Here is a 17582-nt window from a genome sequence, read left to right as displayed (position 1 = left end):
ATTAGCAAGCTTTTAATCTGCAACGCTATACATTTTCATTTCTTAATTTTGATTGTTTGTATTAACTGATTTGAGATTACCACCTCCTCTATCACATTGACTCATAACTATCTCTGTAAATATTATATTTGTTCACATGTGATTATTACAAACTCTGTGACTAAAAATAAAAGGTATGTTTATGCTATGTTATGTTGTTATGTAATGTGATGTTATGTTATGTTATGTTATGGGATGGGATGGGATGGGATGTGTTGTGTTGTGTTCTGTTGTGTTGTGTTGTGTTGTGTTGTGTTCTGTTCTGTTCTGTTTATGCTTATGTTTATTGTGTTCTGTTCTGTTTTGTTTATGTTTATGCTTATTGTGTTGTGTTGTACTGTGTTGTGTTGTGTTCTGTTCTGTTTATGTTTATGTTTATTGTGTTGTGTTGTGTTTATGTTTATTGTGTTGTGTTGTGCTCTGTTTATGTTTGTGTTTATTGTGTTGTATTGTGTTCTGTTTATGTTTATGTTTATTTATCACAACAAGTAATTACACTAATCGATTTTGTTGTAACGTAACTATTCATAATTTATGCTAATATTCTAAAAACATTGATGCTACATTTTTTTGAAATTTAAATTCAAGACACTTGTTAAAAATTATATTGTTAATAATATGTTGTAATGTCACTTTTTCCTGTACCTATTTTTCATGAAAGTGTTTTATCACAAATTGACGAAAACTAGAAAGAAAATAGGAGGTTCAAACCTTGGCATCGTCGGTATAAAAACATGAAAACCGTGTCATGTCATGCAGTGTGCAGTGTGCATTCTAACTGAAAAAAAATGTATTTTAAATTTCGTTCCACACGAAAATAAATGTAAAAATGAAGATCATTTAATTTTGGACTTATTCGTTTACATCGTAGAAACAGAACGTTTAACCTAATTATTGGCATTCCTCTAGGTCAGTTGTTATTGTTATAAAAAAAATATGGTGGCTATGGACTGGCTGAAAACGTATAAGATGGCTTAATAAGAAATGCAGTTGTTCACAATCATAATATTAGTGTCAGAATCAAATAATAAAATGTTTTCTGTGAAATTTGCAATATTTTACAAGTGTCTGGCTGAATCATGACATTTTTTTGCTTTAGAACCTCTATGTGCCACTCAGCAAAAGTGAACGGTGTGTTTGAAGCGAAAAAGTAAAAGTTGTAAAAATGCAGATATATAGTCGATAGCATCAAATGCATGCATATGCCAATATATGCATGCACATGTTATAATGTTAAAACACGATTTCAACGATTTTTTTGTAGATATGGTGTGGGAATTTCAAGTATTGTTGAAGGAAATGGTTTAAACGGACCTCAAACATCTAGTATTAAGGAAAGGACAGCAAACAGCTAACAAAAACAATTTAAAGGAAAAAACGAAATCACATTTAAATGGTCATGACGTAAGTGTCATTCCTAATGAAAAACCAATAGCTATGTTTGCACTGTGGGGAATCACATGACCAAAATAATCTCTAAACCAAAATAAATTTATGATTAATATGGGTTTATATTGAAGCGACTTTTGCTGTATATCTCAAATTTAGCCTATCATATAGCAACAAAGATGTATCCTAAAACTACATAGATTTCAATTAAAATCATCTTTTGCATATCTGGAACACTTCAGGAAACGGAGACTTCTTATTTTCCTTAGTTTTTTGTAATTACAGTGTCAACTACATAATAATTTAACAAGTTTCATTAGTCATATGTTAGGCTATGCATAAATTTCATATCTTGTCATGGTAGGAAATTTTTCCATGTTCTTTAAAATATAACTTTTGTTTAGAGATTATTTTGATCACGTGGTTCCCCACAGTGGTTTGACCTCTATGTCAGAGTAAGAGGACATTTGAGATTAACTTTTTTTCATTATGAGTTGTGTCATTTTATCTGTTGGCTACGTTTAAACGTAATCATGCCCATGTCATTTAAATTGAAACACTTGATTCCGTGGGGTGTTTATCTATATAAATGAACACACTTTACGGTTATAATGCATATATGGTTCATTACATCATATCAGATTATGTCGTAATAAAATTTTAACAATCATAATTTCAGGGCTCTAAGGTATACTTTAATAGCTGTCATTGAATACTGATAATACAGAAATAAAGCGAACATGAAGTCTTTAATAGTCAATGAGATGCTAGTTGAGAGATAACCCCTGTAATTGCTCATTTTGCTTTTTGCTCTTTGTGTGTGAATTCCTTCGCAGGAGTGATCAATTAAATGATTACATTTAATTCTTTAATTTTAGACGTCGGGTTCTGATACGAAACATGCCAAGTTGGGCATTAAATGTGTCTATTCTCATGAGAAATTTGTCATCATTACAAGGGGATGCTGAAGCCCGACGGTAGAGAAATTACGGTACTCATTTTTTTATCACTGACAAGATTCAAAGTGTCTCTATGTTAAAAAAAACACATTAACTCCCGGCAAAAAGTTGCCAGTTGATATAATTCAGTATCTAGACATAATCTTTCCTCTAATGCAGAGCATCAAAGAAATAATAATATGGGAAAATGCTGTAAAACCTGTGCAATTTATCAAATTACTACTCCGCTTTGTCGTTTTCATGTAAAACACCATTTACTATCAAATGTATGTCTTGCTCAATATCGCGTCCGGTCACAAACAGTACAGTTCTGACCGATAACGACGATAAACGGTGAACATACACTACGATAATATCGATATGGTATCATCGCTCTAATTATACATGTTGTTTTGGTAATCTTTGCTCATGATAAAACTGATGTGATTGTAATATTATCTAAGATTTCAGGTATGCCAAGCTGTTAGAGTCTTGTACCGTTATGTCTGGCACTTTCAAAAATTGACCAGAACTTTTAGACACTGGGAAAACTCGTAGAATTACAAGAACATAATTTATTCGTGGGAAGAAAGCGAGATTTTAACATCCATGTACGCTGTCATGACTGATCTGCACCATCAGAAAGGCAAAACAGTTATGTCATAGATCTCTAATGTTTTGGTGCGTACACATGTACAAATAAAAAAAGAAAAATCGTCATTTATACAAGATTCTATAAAACTATGACGTTTCCGGTACCAGTGTAACTAAACGGGGAATAGAAACGAGTATGTAATAAAAGTAATTATTTTGTCTTTAATGTCATATAGTTGAAATATTTCAAAATGCAAAATTAGAAATTATAATGAAATAAACAGAAATAGTCCGCTTGTTAAATACTTTTTTTTAATAAAGGGAGGTAATTACAAAGAATAAATCATACATCTCTAACTCTATTCTTCCTTAGATAAATCTCCAGCAGAATAAAAGAAAACTAAAAATGGCATTAAACGTTGCTTGATTAGATAAAACTGACCACTGTAAGGCTTGCAGGCAAATATTCCTAACGCGCCTTCCGAGATACCCTCAAAGGAACTGCGTGGAATTTTCTGGACTTTTTCTTCGATAAAAATGAAATAATCAGGAACGAAATTAACTCGCATAGCTTTAGAATTACTTTGATCCAGTAGACTTAAACTGTGCAGAATATCGGGAAATGGTGAACTGTCTCGTTGGTTTGGCTTCTGCAATAGAAGAAGAGGTAAATCAAATCATACAAAAATCTCAAGAAAAAATCGTGTGAACTTAATCAGTTTCAAATATGTCTTTTTTACATCAAAGGAGTTCGGGTATGTACAAAAAAAAAAAGAGTTCTCACCTCAAAGAACCATGTCTTAGGCTAATAAATCCCCAAAAAACTACATCCCGTTTATCAAAAGTCTTGGAAAAGCTAGTAGATGCTAGCTCTGATAAAGGTAATAATATATCATAGACTACATAAAAACGAATTTAGCACCCCCCCCCCCCCCCCCCCCCCACTCCCCCTGGATTATTTTAGCAATACTTTTCATACTTCTAACAGTGCATTCGTCAAATTTACTACTCAGAAAAAAATACGTTATTAAAAAAGTGTTAACACTTCAATAAAACTGAGTAAAAATGTCATTTCAATTATGTACAACCTCTTCCCAGTTTTAAAAATCACAAAAAAATAAGATATTGACTTTTCACTGATTTATGATCAACTATCAATCAAAATTTAAGTTTGTCCAAAGACAGGACAGGATAAAGAAGGTTTTTTTTGTCTTAATCTTCATGCCTTATAACGAAATTTACTTGTTTCGAAATTCTAGACATTTATGTGTATTCTTATGACTTTCTTGAAATTGGGTTTGGGATATAAAATAAAGAAAATGGTAATATAGAATGATTCGATTTTGTAGATTTTTTTATATGATATCTACAACATATTTTCTTAAATGTCTGAAAAATTTCGAAAATGTACCATCAGTAATATAAAAGATATTGTAAAATATATAGAGAAGACGTTAGTGCATTTGTATCAAGGATACAAATGAATACCTTGAGTAAACTTTGGTTTACCATTTTTCCGGCCGCAGGCCGGTATTGATTTCATCTTTGCTTCCTGTTTATATCTGGGGTGAAGGTCATTTAACAATTGATTAAAACGGTGGATGAAAAATTCAACAGGTTTCCAAATGGAAAAGATAATGTTTTCTTAAGGGATGTGCAGGTGATCTGAGCTGTATTGTTAGACAGTATAATTCGTTGCAAGGCTCCTGTGGAAATAGCTTGTAAAACGTCATAAACCTGAACCCCGTGCGGCAGAGTTCGACTCTGCCACTCTGATACGGAGTGATCTCCCGTAAACGATTTACAGTCAACTTGTCCCCGTTTTAGTCTCATCCCCCCCCCCCCCACACACACACACCCCACACACACACACACTTTTCGGTCACACCAGTTTAGTCCTATTTTATGTCAAAGTTTCCTAGATTATGATTAATATAATTATGATGTAAAATATGTTCTACATAAAAAACATGAAAATTTTGCTTTAAAGACAACATTTTATTTTGCTTTATAAATACCCGATCGTATGTAAAAGTGCAGAGTGCATGCACGTTTCGTAGCTTAAAGTGTGCATTGACTAATGCGGCCGTGTATCTTTTTTAAAGATAATTCTTGTTTAATTTGCTTTCCGAAGAAAGATTACTTTGCGCATGCTTTAGACCAGAAAGGTCATGAATATTAGTTGTTTGTGTTAAAATATGAGCAAAGAGCATCGAATATATGTCATACGTGATAGCACGTGAACTTTTGTATGACTTTTAATTTTTTATGAGCTGCATGTGACTCTTTAGACAGAAGTCAAGATTGGACACGTGCTAAACATATGTGCACGTGTTTATACTTTACAAACAAAAGTTTCAACAGAAAATGCAGCAAAAGATAAACAGTAATATATTAAAGAAATCCTTTGATTTCCGTAAATTTCTTCTTATTATTTTTCTAATTATTTTTCAGTTTTGCACATCAAATAGTCTGTGATTCAAATAATATTCCTTAACTGATTTGAGAAAGCTCAGGGGTGAAAAGTCATTTCAAAAGAAATGCACATAAAAGACATGCGAACAATCCAATAACTGAAATAATGTGCCGAATCCGTCGCTTACATACACGACAAGAGTTCGCATCTCTTCATCACCACGAAGAGAAACTCTCCTATTATTATGGCTGTCTGTCCGATCCTAGTTTCTGGACATGAAAACTGTTGGATTTATTTTACCAAAACTGTAATACAAACATCAAATAAAAAAAATCTTTCCTGGCAGTTTTAAAGTTTTCGAGGAATATTTATACTTGTGAAATAAGCCAACATTCGTTCAGCAAACGTTTGTTACGTGTGTCATTTTTTGTGTTATTTCGTCAATATTACATATCGTAAAAATCTAAAAAGAAATCAATAGCGTATTTATTGAATGTGTCCATTATACCATTAGGAACATTAACACAAAACTTTGTATAAAATCCATCAGAAAATGTTTTGTTTGAAATAGTATGGAAAAACACAGTTTGTATGAAACAAAATCACATTATTTACTAGAAATAAAGAGAATATAATCCTTTCGTAATAAAACGTATTAGCGTCTGATGGCATTTTTACGCTTCCGTAGAATCAACATTTATTACACGAAATTCATTATGAAAATATTTCTGAAAAGCCTATGTCTGCAGCTCTCAAATATGGAAATATCTGACATCCGAGGCATATACTGACACTTTAAGATAACATTAAGACATTTTGAACGATCTGACGATGTTCCAGAAATCTCCATATACCCTTGCTCCCTTACGGACCCCTGTGGGATTTGTGTTTTTCCGATGCAAATATTTTTTCGTATCTAAAAAGCCGACATGTGCTAAAGCCCATGTTTTTTTTTTTTCAAATTGTAAGAATAAAGTGTTGAAAATTGACTTTCCATCAGCCAAAAGAAAAAAAAACAACAACAAAAAAAATCCTTTATTTTTTTTCTGTATGAAATATACAATACCTTCAGTCCGGTGACATTTTCTGGCTCTTGTTTGATCTTCCGCACTTAAATCAGATGTTCAGGTCTCTCTTTATTGCTGCGATGTGTACAGTAACACATTATTTGACATTTTCTTCGGGACATTTGACCTGTTGTGTCAACACGGTCACGTGATTTATGCTCATAGTGAGCAAAACGCGCCAAACGTGACAATCATGCTTCTTGGTCACATAGGTACTGGAGACAAGCGTCTGAGTGAACAGAGTACAAAACACGCGAAAAGTGAGCAAAAAATTTTGTTTTATGGCTGACAGTGTTTTACTTACTTGTTGTCCTCAACTTTAGGCTTGTAAAGACACAGAAAATCATGTTACGCACCGAGAACACTACGTGATGTTTAAATTATGAACATGTTTTACTATATAATGTTTGTATTTGCTTTATGAGGGTGGTCCCGGGAAGGGGAATACATTGTTTGAAGTCAGTTCGGCACTGGTTTTGTTGAGTCTATAAATCATGTCCACTTGTCCACTTTACCGTACTTACGAGTTGTTAGAAGACTATGGACATCACTTTGTCTTGTCGCCTATCAGCCACAGTAGGGCTGGGGATGTATCTGATCTAGTGAAATGGTTCCCGCTATGAAACAAACTAGCTGTCTTCATGTTTTTAAATACTGTAAAGGGAAAAAAATGAAAATTCGTCTCTTGAAGTTTAAACGTACTATGAATTTTGAATGCGACTTTGTACGATTGTTTTTAGAACATAAAAGCCTTATATTGTATTGTAACAGTGGTACGTATGGGAAGTTTTTCCTGAAAATAGATATATTTACGCTGTTGACTTGGGGGACCAAACTAGCTCTAACGCATGAAGATGCATTTCTTTTTTATTCATAACCTTTAATTTTGCAAGAGACTATTTCATTTTATGCAAAGAATTATAAAATACATCATTTTTATAGCTCTTTGTTTTATGTTAGACCTAAATCACTACCGGTGATTGTCGACAGTTTAAATAGAACTCTAAGTCTAAGAGTATTTTAGTTGTTAGAAAATAGCTATTTTCTCGTGTGGGTGGGTAAAACTGGAATGCATCAGTGTGCAAATGAACTACGACCTATGTACGAGTCGACATCAGTTATATAACATACAACTGTACTCTAACATTTAGACATCGGTCCTCCATTGCAACACGAAAATAAATAACTTCTTTTGCATTTGGCGAATCATTTTCGTATGATATATACTTATGTTTCATAACTGCTAATTTTTTCCTTGATTATATCGACTCCAGATTTCAGGACTAAGTCAGACGATCACTTGCCTAATTTCCTCCGAAACTTGACTCGTAAATTGCCGCGCAATTATCTCGTTAATACATCTATCCAGCGGTTTCCAAAATATATTGACGCAGCGTCGCAATTATCGGCTATTATGGGACGTTTGCCGCGAATTAGCGTTTGTGATGGGTATTGGTGTTAAATATGGATAGAACTCAATTAAACGCCCTGGGTCGACAACAGAGCGATGTGCAGAAGCATAAACAAACATAATCAAGCTATTGTTCACTTCATTAGTTCCTCTTATGATATTCATCTAGATTGTCTCCTCAGAAGAAAATTATCCAAATTGCCGCCACCATATGTGAGCAGGGAAGAGCCGGTTTAAACATTCATGAGACGGGCTTAAGGTCTTGGCATCGAAAATCGGAGAAAAATAAGAGGTATTATTCAAGCATTATTCACTTTGTTGGGTTTGCGTGTCGAAACTAATTTCCATCCCCGGAATCGGCAGTTAAGTGTGTTAATTATATTTTTCTCTCATAAATATTCTATTTCAACATGGCCGCGGATTATGCAAATGAGAATCGATAAAACGCGAAAGATCAAGCATCAAATGGGAGGCTAATTTGAAAACAGCTTCACGATAAAAGACTGTTGGGCATTTATTTCAAATGTTATAACCTTGCTTATGCTTTACTGTACAATTTATTGAATAAAAACGAGGCTGATATAATCAATCACAAGTCTCGTTTCGTATTAGCTTTTTCAGGCCACGCGCTGCACTCGGAAGCATTTATACACGATCGATGAAAACAATTTGATTAGTTCCAAATAACAGACGTTCGTATTAATTGTTTTGACAGGAGACAAATGTAAGATCATAAGGTCAGATGTGCTATATCATAACAAATGATGGTAATGAAGTAGTTACCTCATGATAGTCATTAACACATCAAAACATTTAGTGTTCTACAACCATCACGGATTGACATCCGTTTATTTTGGTTTTTGTTACTTATCACGTGAAGAATGGCGCGAGCCCAGCGCGAGTGATAGTGTGTCTGCATCACATCAACAGGCAGACGAAACTATCTGAGTGGGATCTAGAAGTGTTTCTAAACCTGCAGATGTTAATATGGCTACGACATCGATGCTATTTGCCTGAACTCTTTCCTGCTGGAAATAACCCGATTCGCGCTATTTAGAAATTGGAAAGGCACGAGGGACGTCATCTGCGTGGTAGTAGCAAAACAGATGAGCTGCCAGCTTCCAAATAAGTGTTTAAATAATTAAATGACTTCAGAAATCTTGTTTTTTACTCAATCGCAACCAGGCAGATTACCATGGTTGCTTATTCTGGAACTATATTTTAAAAAAAATCCCGTTTTCCGTCCAGAAAAAAGGATCCCGTGTGGTCGTGTCAGCGCTGTTATAATGAGAGAGTCTTCTGGGCTCACGCGAATCACAGTTTACGAAAATATAGGCAAAACAATTCTGTTTACTCGTTTACTATAATTGCTATTCACTATAAATCATTTATTTACCAGAAATATATTTGAGGACCAAAATTACTTATTTACTTTTGACATTTCAAATTGAACAGTTTTTGTTGCATAGTGTGGTCCTGTATAGCCGCAAAAAATCAAGCAAGTATCATTAAATTCAAAAAAAGAGTATATATATCAAATTTGAGCCAGTGCTTAATAAGCTGTTTTTACTTGGGTATGTTTCTTTTTAGATTTTACGAAAATAATCATTGTATCTGTATTTTGATTAATGATGATAGTAAAACTATTTATGAACAAAAAATGAAATTGATGCATGCATACACAAAGGCCGTTGAGAAAGAATGCTATTTGAACAATTCTACGTGACGATCAGCGTCTTTTCGTATATACGAACTGCGCAATAATCTTGACCGCACACCTTTACGAGACACCCGTGATAGCAATTCATAGACACAGTTTTTAGAGTGATCGAAATTAGCTATATTTTCTCTTTATGACTGACTTTTTTGTAACAGGCTGTATAACACAGCATCATCGTGTCTCAACTTCGGGATTTTTGCCATTTCCAGATATCACCGTTTAAACTTCGGACGGTAGCGACATTGCACCGAATTTGTTTACTTTTCATACACAGTATCAGTGAGTGTTTGAAAATTAGCATATAATTTCCTATCAGAATTTATGGAGCTCAATTAAGCCACTTTGCTCAAAGTCTCCTAAATTTAACAAGATAATTGAAAAATGTGGATTAGAGATATTATTCTGTGAACAAGTCTGGGATCTTTTCATGACACAGGTTTATTGTACGGTTGACGCCAAGTTTCTACGTAACCTTCATATACGTACTATATCGTACAGTAAGTTAACACTTTTGTAGCTATAATCATAATTTAACCAAATATTCTCAAAAGCACTTGAAGACACGTTTAGTGTTGTAAAGATAACTGCTGCGATACACGAATATACAGGATTGGTGCGGATTTGTCCCAAGGCCCATGGTTACGTAATGTTTAGGTCCGGTTCATATTTATATTATTACATTCCAGGTGACCAGTCGGTGAATAAGAAGATAACGTCATGCTAATACTAAATCATGTTCAAAAAGGCATGAAAATGGCGAAAGTTACTGATTCTCCCGACAAGATTAGATAAACTGTACATGTTCTGTCCTCAAGCTCGCACGCACGCACGCACGCACACATGCACGCACGCATTTATGTTAAATTAGGTTAAGACATAAGTACTAACAGACTAGTTCGTAGACTATAATATTTTTTCTATCATATTTTCTTTTTCTATTGCAATTCTGGCGAATCAGTCTATAGCCTGTTTCAAGTCGTACAGTCATTTCTCTGACAAAACCTTCGGAACAGACCTTTTGACTTCTTTTAAATGACTTTGAAATAATACATTAACGAGTAGCAAACGTTACCGGTGTGTTACATGGAAATGGTACCTTTGCGTATTCAAGGCATTGCTGGTACTAGTGAACAGAATAAGAAAATGTTGAAAATCAATCGTTTATTGGCGACATCTAAAATATTTCTACACTCATTTTTAATTATATACATTTATTAACATACTATTTCAAAGTGTTCGATACCAAAAACACTTAGAAGATGATATTGCGTGCCGGATGTTATACAAATTTATGCCCATATTCAGATAAATTACTAAACATGATCCGAAATCTGTTCCACCTTTTAATAATCATATCCATTTATTAAAAGTAGATTCCTCCTGCAATTTATCAAGAAAGTTGAAATACTTTGCCTGCATTGAGCGCTCCTTGTGACATACGGGCACTTCAAAAACAGGGAACTATTGAAAAAAATGGCACTGATTCTACCATTAAATTGTATATTTGTCTATTACTATTGACAGAATCTCAAAATTTATAAGAAAGCACCAACTGTTTTTGGTAATTAAAATTGTATAAAACAAGATTGGCGCCGCGACTCTTGGAATAATTGCACTTGTTTAAGCTCTTCGGAGATACCACTAAATATTCTTTATACTTCTAAGCCATTTCAAGTCCTAATTATGTCATATCTTTTCCTATAGTTAAATCAGATGGGTTAAATGACGCTATAAAGAAATTTACATGTTTTAATAAACTTAAAATATAAGCCTGCCACTTAGAAATCGTCCTGTTAACAAACCAGCGATCGTATTATCAAGTAGCTTTCGTATATATAAATAAGCCCGTTGATATATTAATCATCTCTTTTGAAATGATCAAAATTTCTGAATCTCAAGTACTTGCCAGCGAATAACATTCCTCCGCTTAAAACAGGGTACACATACTCGCCAACCAACGACCGCTTTTGCCTTCTTGACTGTTCTAAACTTCAGAAAGTTGGCACCAGTCTTATCGTAACAGAGTAAGAGACCACCAGTAATTCTGGATGGGACTATTTTACTACTTTTTGAGGAATTTGGCTCCAGAAAATAGTGCGCTTCTATCATAATTACGTTCCATACACTAATACCTTAAAAGTAGGGGCTTTTATTTTTTTAGATAAAGTCTTCATAAATATGCACAGAATATTTTTTCTTATTTTCGTTCGATAAAGCAGGTATTTTTTGTTGTTGTTTTTGGAAAATAGTACATACCCTTCACGGTCATTAAGGACATTCTAATTTAAACATGTACAAAGCATAAATTGTTGCAGTTGGAAAAGCCTTAAACTATGTATTGAACTTCAAAATCTATGATTCTTAAAATTTGTGTCACCGCACCCCCTCGCCCCACCACCAAAAATAATCTTACTACTGTTAGATTTTTTTATGTTTATTTTTATTTTTATTTGACTCATGATTTTCCCTTGAAATGTATTCCGGGGGAGTGCAAAGTAGTCCTCTACAACTATAAAGATTAGATTCGAGACGGGTATAATATGAATGCTAAGTATGTTAAAACATTGACTGTGCATATTTTTGCAACACACGCACGCGCCAATGCGTATGTTAGGTATGCGACACATTGGGAAAAAATCTGTAAATATTAGGAAAACTCACTACGTGAAAATGCTTATTGTCACAGAATGAATGTTAAATATAGACGTTATTCACATAAATAAATTTCTCGACTACACTTTCCATCAAAATGTTAATGAAAGCGATGCCGTTGATAAGTTATCGTGCGTAAAATTGTAGATAAAGGGCGATAACCACCCAAAATAACGGCGCTAGCTCAATGCATACAACACCAAAGTTTAACTAACACTGACACAAACATTGTAACGCTCTGTATGAAAAACATAACATAAACACGCAATCTTTTCTAGTAACAGAGTGTTCATTATCCAAGTCTGAAATATCAAATTATTTTGGACATTTTTCCCCCCAAAAACATGGCGAAGTGGATAAATTCTTTTGAGCGGTGCCGCTGAATACAGATTTTGAAATTGAGCAATACAGGTTTTGAAATTGAAAATTGCAGGTTTTGAAATTGAAAATTGCAGGTTTTATAAATGAAAATTGCAGGTTTTGAAAACGAATAATGCATCTCCCTATAATATCAAAGTATAACACAAAAGTATAACTTGAAATTTGCAGGTTTTGAAATTGAAAATTGCAGGTTTTGAAATTGAAAATTGCGGGTTTTATAAATGAAAATTGCAGGTTTTGAAAACGAATAATGTATCTCCCTATAAAATCAAAGTATAACACAAAAGTATAACTAATACATAGCAAAAATGTGTCTGTAGAGCTATTAACTCTTTCTGAATGTTATACGGCTCCCAAAATAATTTAGAAGTCCATATTAGAATGAAAAAACTGTAGACCTATACAAGATAATACTGTACACTCATATCTGTAAATGTGCTAGAACCATTCTTGGAGAAAGGCTAATAATGCCATTTCTGAGGCAAACGAAAATAATGTAGGTTTTTACTGGCCGCTGCGGGTGAAATGTTTTCTCCCAATAACACGATGGTTCCATTATTGTTTTAGTTTTTTCCCCTTCAATAACATTTATTGAGATATCTCAAAAATGATATAGTATGTATTTACTTTTAAAAAGACACTTAAAATCTCTTTGTCGCAGTTGTGCTAGAATGGACGATTTCCAAATTGTGTTACATTTTAAGTGCACTTCAGACTGCCTGTAAGCCTGTGAGAGATTTACATGCATCCAGTCTGTTCGTTTTTAACATTGCATGTAGGAGTGCGTAGCCATCATGGCCGCAAAAACTGCAACAAATTGTAAACGTTCAGCGATTGAAGAGCACTTCATATTCGGTACCTCTCGACATTTCAACATTTCAATTTCAAAGTTTTGACTGCTGAATGTAATTTACTGCACCGTTTTATCAAAATGTTATTTAAAACACATTATAACAGGCATAAAATACATTAAACACATTATATAAGAGATTGCTTTAGTGAAACAAATTTAGTGGTCTTGTGTTCAAAGGGGCCATATTTTACCGTGGCGCCTTTAGTGAAGTACGGAGGATCAAATCTTTACATATGATGGCAGGGGCCAGACAGAGGCAGTAAATGAAATTTACAAAAGGAAGTAACAAGAAAAATTAAGTAAATAAAATGTTTATGTTAAGTGATTGTGAGGAATCTGCATGTACAAGCATCCAAAATAACCTTCCATCATAGCAACCTATCGAATTAAAGTATATAGCTCTATCGTGTGATTTTCACGTGAAAATAGACATATTTTTTTTTCACTAAAATGTAGGATTTCATATTTCGATTAACACATATTATGAAGGTTTTTTAAAAGATGATTATTTAAAACTCCCTTGAATATTTTAACTTCATGACAAGACGTCTTTACTAATATTTATATGAACGAGTGAGTACACTTTAGAGTTTGAATAAATAGCTTAAACTGTTTTTGACATGGGACGTTTCACATAAGTACAGTCCTTAAAAGTTGAAATGAAGTATTGTAAAAGCAGAAAATTTCGCGAGAGTTTAAATTTCGCTATATTCGCGAGGCCTTACATATCGCGAAATTTAAACTCTCGCGTAAATATTCACCATTAGTATAATCTAAACTCAAGTAGGATACCATTTTTACAATTTCTCGAATATTAAACCTCGCGAACATACTCAAAATTTCAATTTCGCGAAATTTTGACCCAGCAAAAAAAAATGTTTGCAAAAAAAAATGCAGTAACATTTTACTTGACATTTATCAAAAATTTAAAATTCATATTAGAATGTCATTACTTAAATCACTATATGGCAACCACATCGGTAGCTGCATATTTGGATTGGTGCAATACGGCATTTCCCGAGAACCCCCCCCCCCCCCCCCCCCCCCGATAATTCTGCTGATTTCCACCTGTAAAATAATGTTTTACATAAAAAAAATACCGCTTATAGCTTTCATTCCTTTGTCCAAATTATTCGATACAAAAATATCAGCTCATTCTGGTTTAAAAATTAGATGATGAAATAACGACGCAGATTATGACTTCTAAGAAGCGAAAATAAAATTTAAATAATGCTGTCAATAGTTTTGTGATTATAATATCAGAAGAAATGGTATAGAAGAAAGAAGAAAGAAGAAAAATTTTCGCGTATATTACCATTGGTCTCTAAGCTGAAAATTTAGTAGTTTTATCTATTTTAACATCTAAAGTCAGCTGCATGTGACAACAATGTAACGGTTTGGACGCAACTATCGCGATCCAGTTCACGGTTTGGATTAAGTGTAATTAACGGTTTGGACAGCATCCATATCAATATTAATAAAACCAGATTCAACTATAGTCATCTCCTTCATTCACTTCTGTGACATTAGTGGTGACCTTTTGGTGATCTTTTTATACATGCTTGGCGTAAAATCTAGCATTTAAGGTACAGCTGAACGGCACTTGCTTTTTATAGACACTCTTAACTTCTTATTTGAGTTACTGGTGCTCTATTTGCTAAGAATATGTGACGTGTTACAAAGAAGTATCTTTATTTCCGGAAACGATTTTAAAATAAATTATTGAATATCCCGATATATACGTAAAACTGTTTAAGCATACGGTATAAGTAAGTTTGAGTGACAGGTTGGTCTGATCATTCTTTTTGTAATCCTGGGTTCAATCATAGGTCTGGCGTCCGTTCCCAAGATGATTTAATTAAGAACAAATTCATTTAAGAACAAATTCATTTACTCTTCATTCAATATTTGCCTCATGCTGTACAGTTTGTCAGTCGTTGGCAACAGAGATAACTTAAAAACTATCATTATTCATAATAAACGCTATTGTATTATGTTTTCTTGCGCTTGAATCTCCTCTACTTTAGAATATGGCGAGTACTAAGCTTACATGTTTGAACCATACACTATGGTTAATAGTGTGCAACATTGCTTTGCTTGGTGTTTTAGATGAAAATACATGTATTTCAATCGTTTGAAGGGATCACTGTGCATGGTGTCATGACACGTAAATCGAGTATTACTTAATGAGGGACTTTGGTGATTTTCAAATTGTCTCCTCTATTGGATAATGTCCAAGATAATAAAATTGTAAGTAGGTCCCATCATTTGGAATCCTCTGACTTTATCGCTGTTTTGCATATGAGATATCTCATTTCTAAGGTATGCATTTTTGATAAATTTAATGTCTGGAATGTCAAAATTAGACACCAGTGTTTATAGAATATGTTGTTGAAGGCATTTTTAAATCAACAATCAAGATGATCAATAACTTAACTTCATTTTAATCATATTGTTACAAATAACATAGTGATAACAACAGAATAATCCAAATGAAAGTACCTACTTACTTTAATAGAGTATGAAAGGGAGATAACTGACCAAAGTCTCCCATTAGTATATAATAATTACAGTTGATTGGGAAAAGCAATCGCCTGTTGGCAGCACTTTACAGCAAATAATGATGTTAACGTCAGATATTCAGGCTGTCACTTCACATATTTCTGGCAGGCCTTGAAGCTGTCCCCGTTCCGCGAGGATACTTCTTGGATAAGTGCAAAAACAAATATTACATCCGAAATTTGTATCAGTATGTATTCAGCTAAAACAATATATCAGCATACACTTGTACAATAACCCATTGAACATTTGTACCGAAGTCTTTTTAGCATTTTTCAGGTCTTCAGGAATAATATCTTGATACCCACTTCAGCAATCTCTTAAAAAGATTGATATTCAAACTGCTACTAGTAACACTGAAATGATACGTTACACAAATAAAGAAGTTAACAATTCTTATTTTTTTTTCTTTGAAATTTACAAGCATATACATCTCATTATGTAACCAGCCATTTTAAACTCGATATCTACTTCAGTATATACATGCTTCATTTGTATTTATTTTCAAATTGCTGGCTTAGATCATATAAAATAGTTCGTAAAATAACTGCTAGTTTTATAGAATTACATTGTTGAAAGAAATAGGAAATCAGTCATTATACTGAAAAAAACCCCAAAAAAACCAACATCAAAATTTTTGATTACAACATTACTGTAGAGCATTTTCAAGGTTTTTTTTTATAGTTTTTTTTTCACTTTTTTATCTCCCTTTTGTATAAAATAAATAAATAAGTTAATATCTTAAAATAAGGAACTAAAAGGCCTTGTCCACACCGTAAACATCTTAAGAGATTGTCTCATCCAAACCGTTACATTCGTTTTCTCGGGTCTTCTGAATTTCCCATACACTTGTATGCATTATCATAATACAGGCTATCATTTGGTATGTTTACCTCCAATAAAAAAAAAAAAGAGTTTGACTTTCTGACTCAAAATTGAACAATTTTCATGACTTTTGAATAAATACCATTTAAATCGCCATACCAATGTAACGATAATTGATAGGATATTACCGTGATTACTGGACAGAGTTTTCAGTAATTCTACCTATTTGAAATATCATATCTATAGGAAATTAAAGAAGAACTTTTTCAATGATGTACAAAGATATCATCCTAAAATCGCTTTAGTAGAAAGAACGACACACAGTCGCATAAATCTGAAAATGACCTGAAAAATACGTAACTATCTTTCGGTGATCTGGAAAGACATGAATACTTACTATTTCAAAAATATAAACTTGCAGGGTAATTATTGAAATGGTTCCATCGTTATATTTCAAACAAAACAGAAGTCTGGATTTATATTGTAAACGCAAACAGCAAAGTTAATAATCTATATTGATCAATATATGTACATTTTTCTCATATAATAAGTACAAACACATTGCAAAATAACTTAACACCAAAAGCTTGGGAATTGTATTTGGTTTGCTAGAAGACCGCCTGTTGAATATGATCCAATGAAAACTTACATTTTCAATGTGAAACTTGGAATAATCATAGTTATCCCTAAATAGGCGACTACTTAGTCCAAAATCGCAAATATTAAAAAAGACTTAAC

The sequence above is a fragment of the Mercenaria mercenaria genome, chromosome 12 (assembly GCF_021730395.1).
Source record: "Mercenaria mercenaria strain notata chromosome 12, MADL_Memer_1, whole genome shotgun sequence".
In the NCBI taxonomy this organism is placed as follows: domain Eukaryota; kingdom Metazoa; phylum Mollusca; class Bivalvia; order Venerida; family Veneridae; genus Mercenaria; species Mercenaria mercenaria.
The sequence above is the reverse complement of the archived record's forward strand: the minus strand, read 5'-3'. Positions refer to the sequence as shown.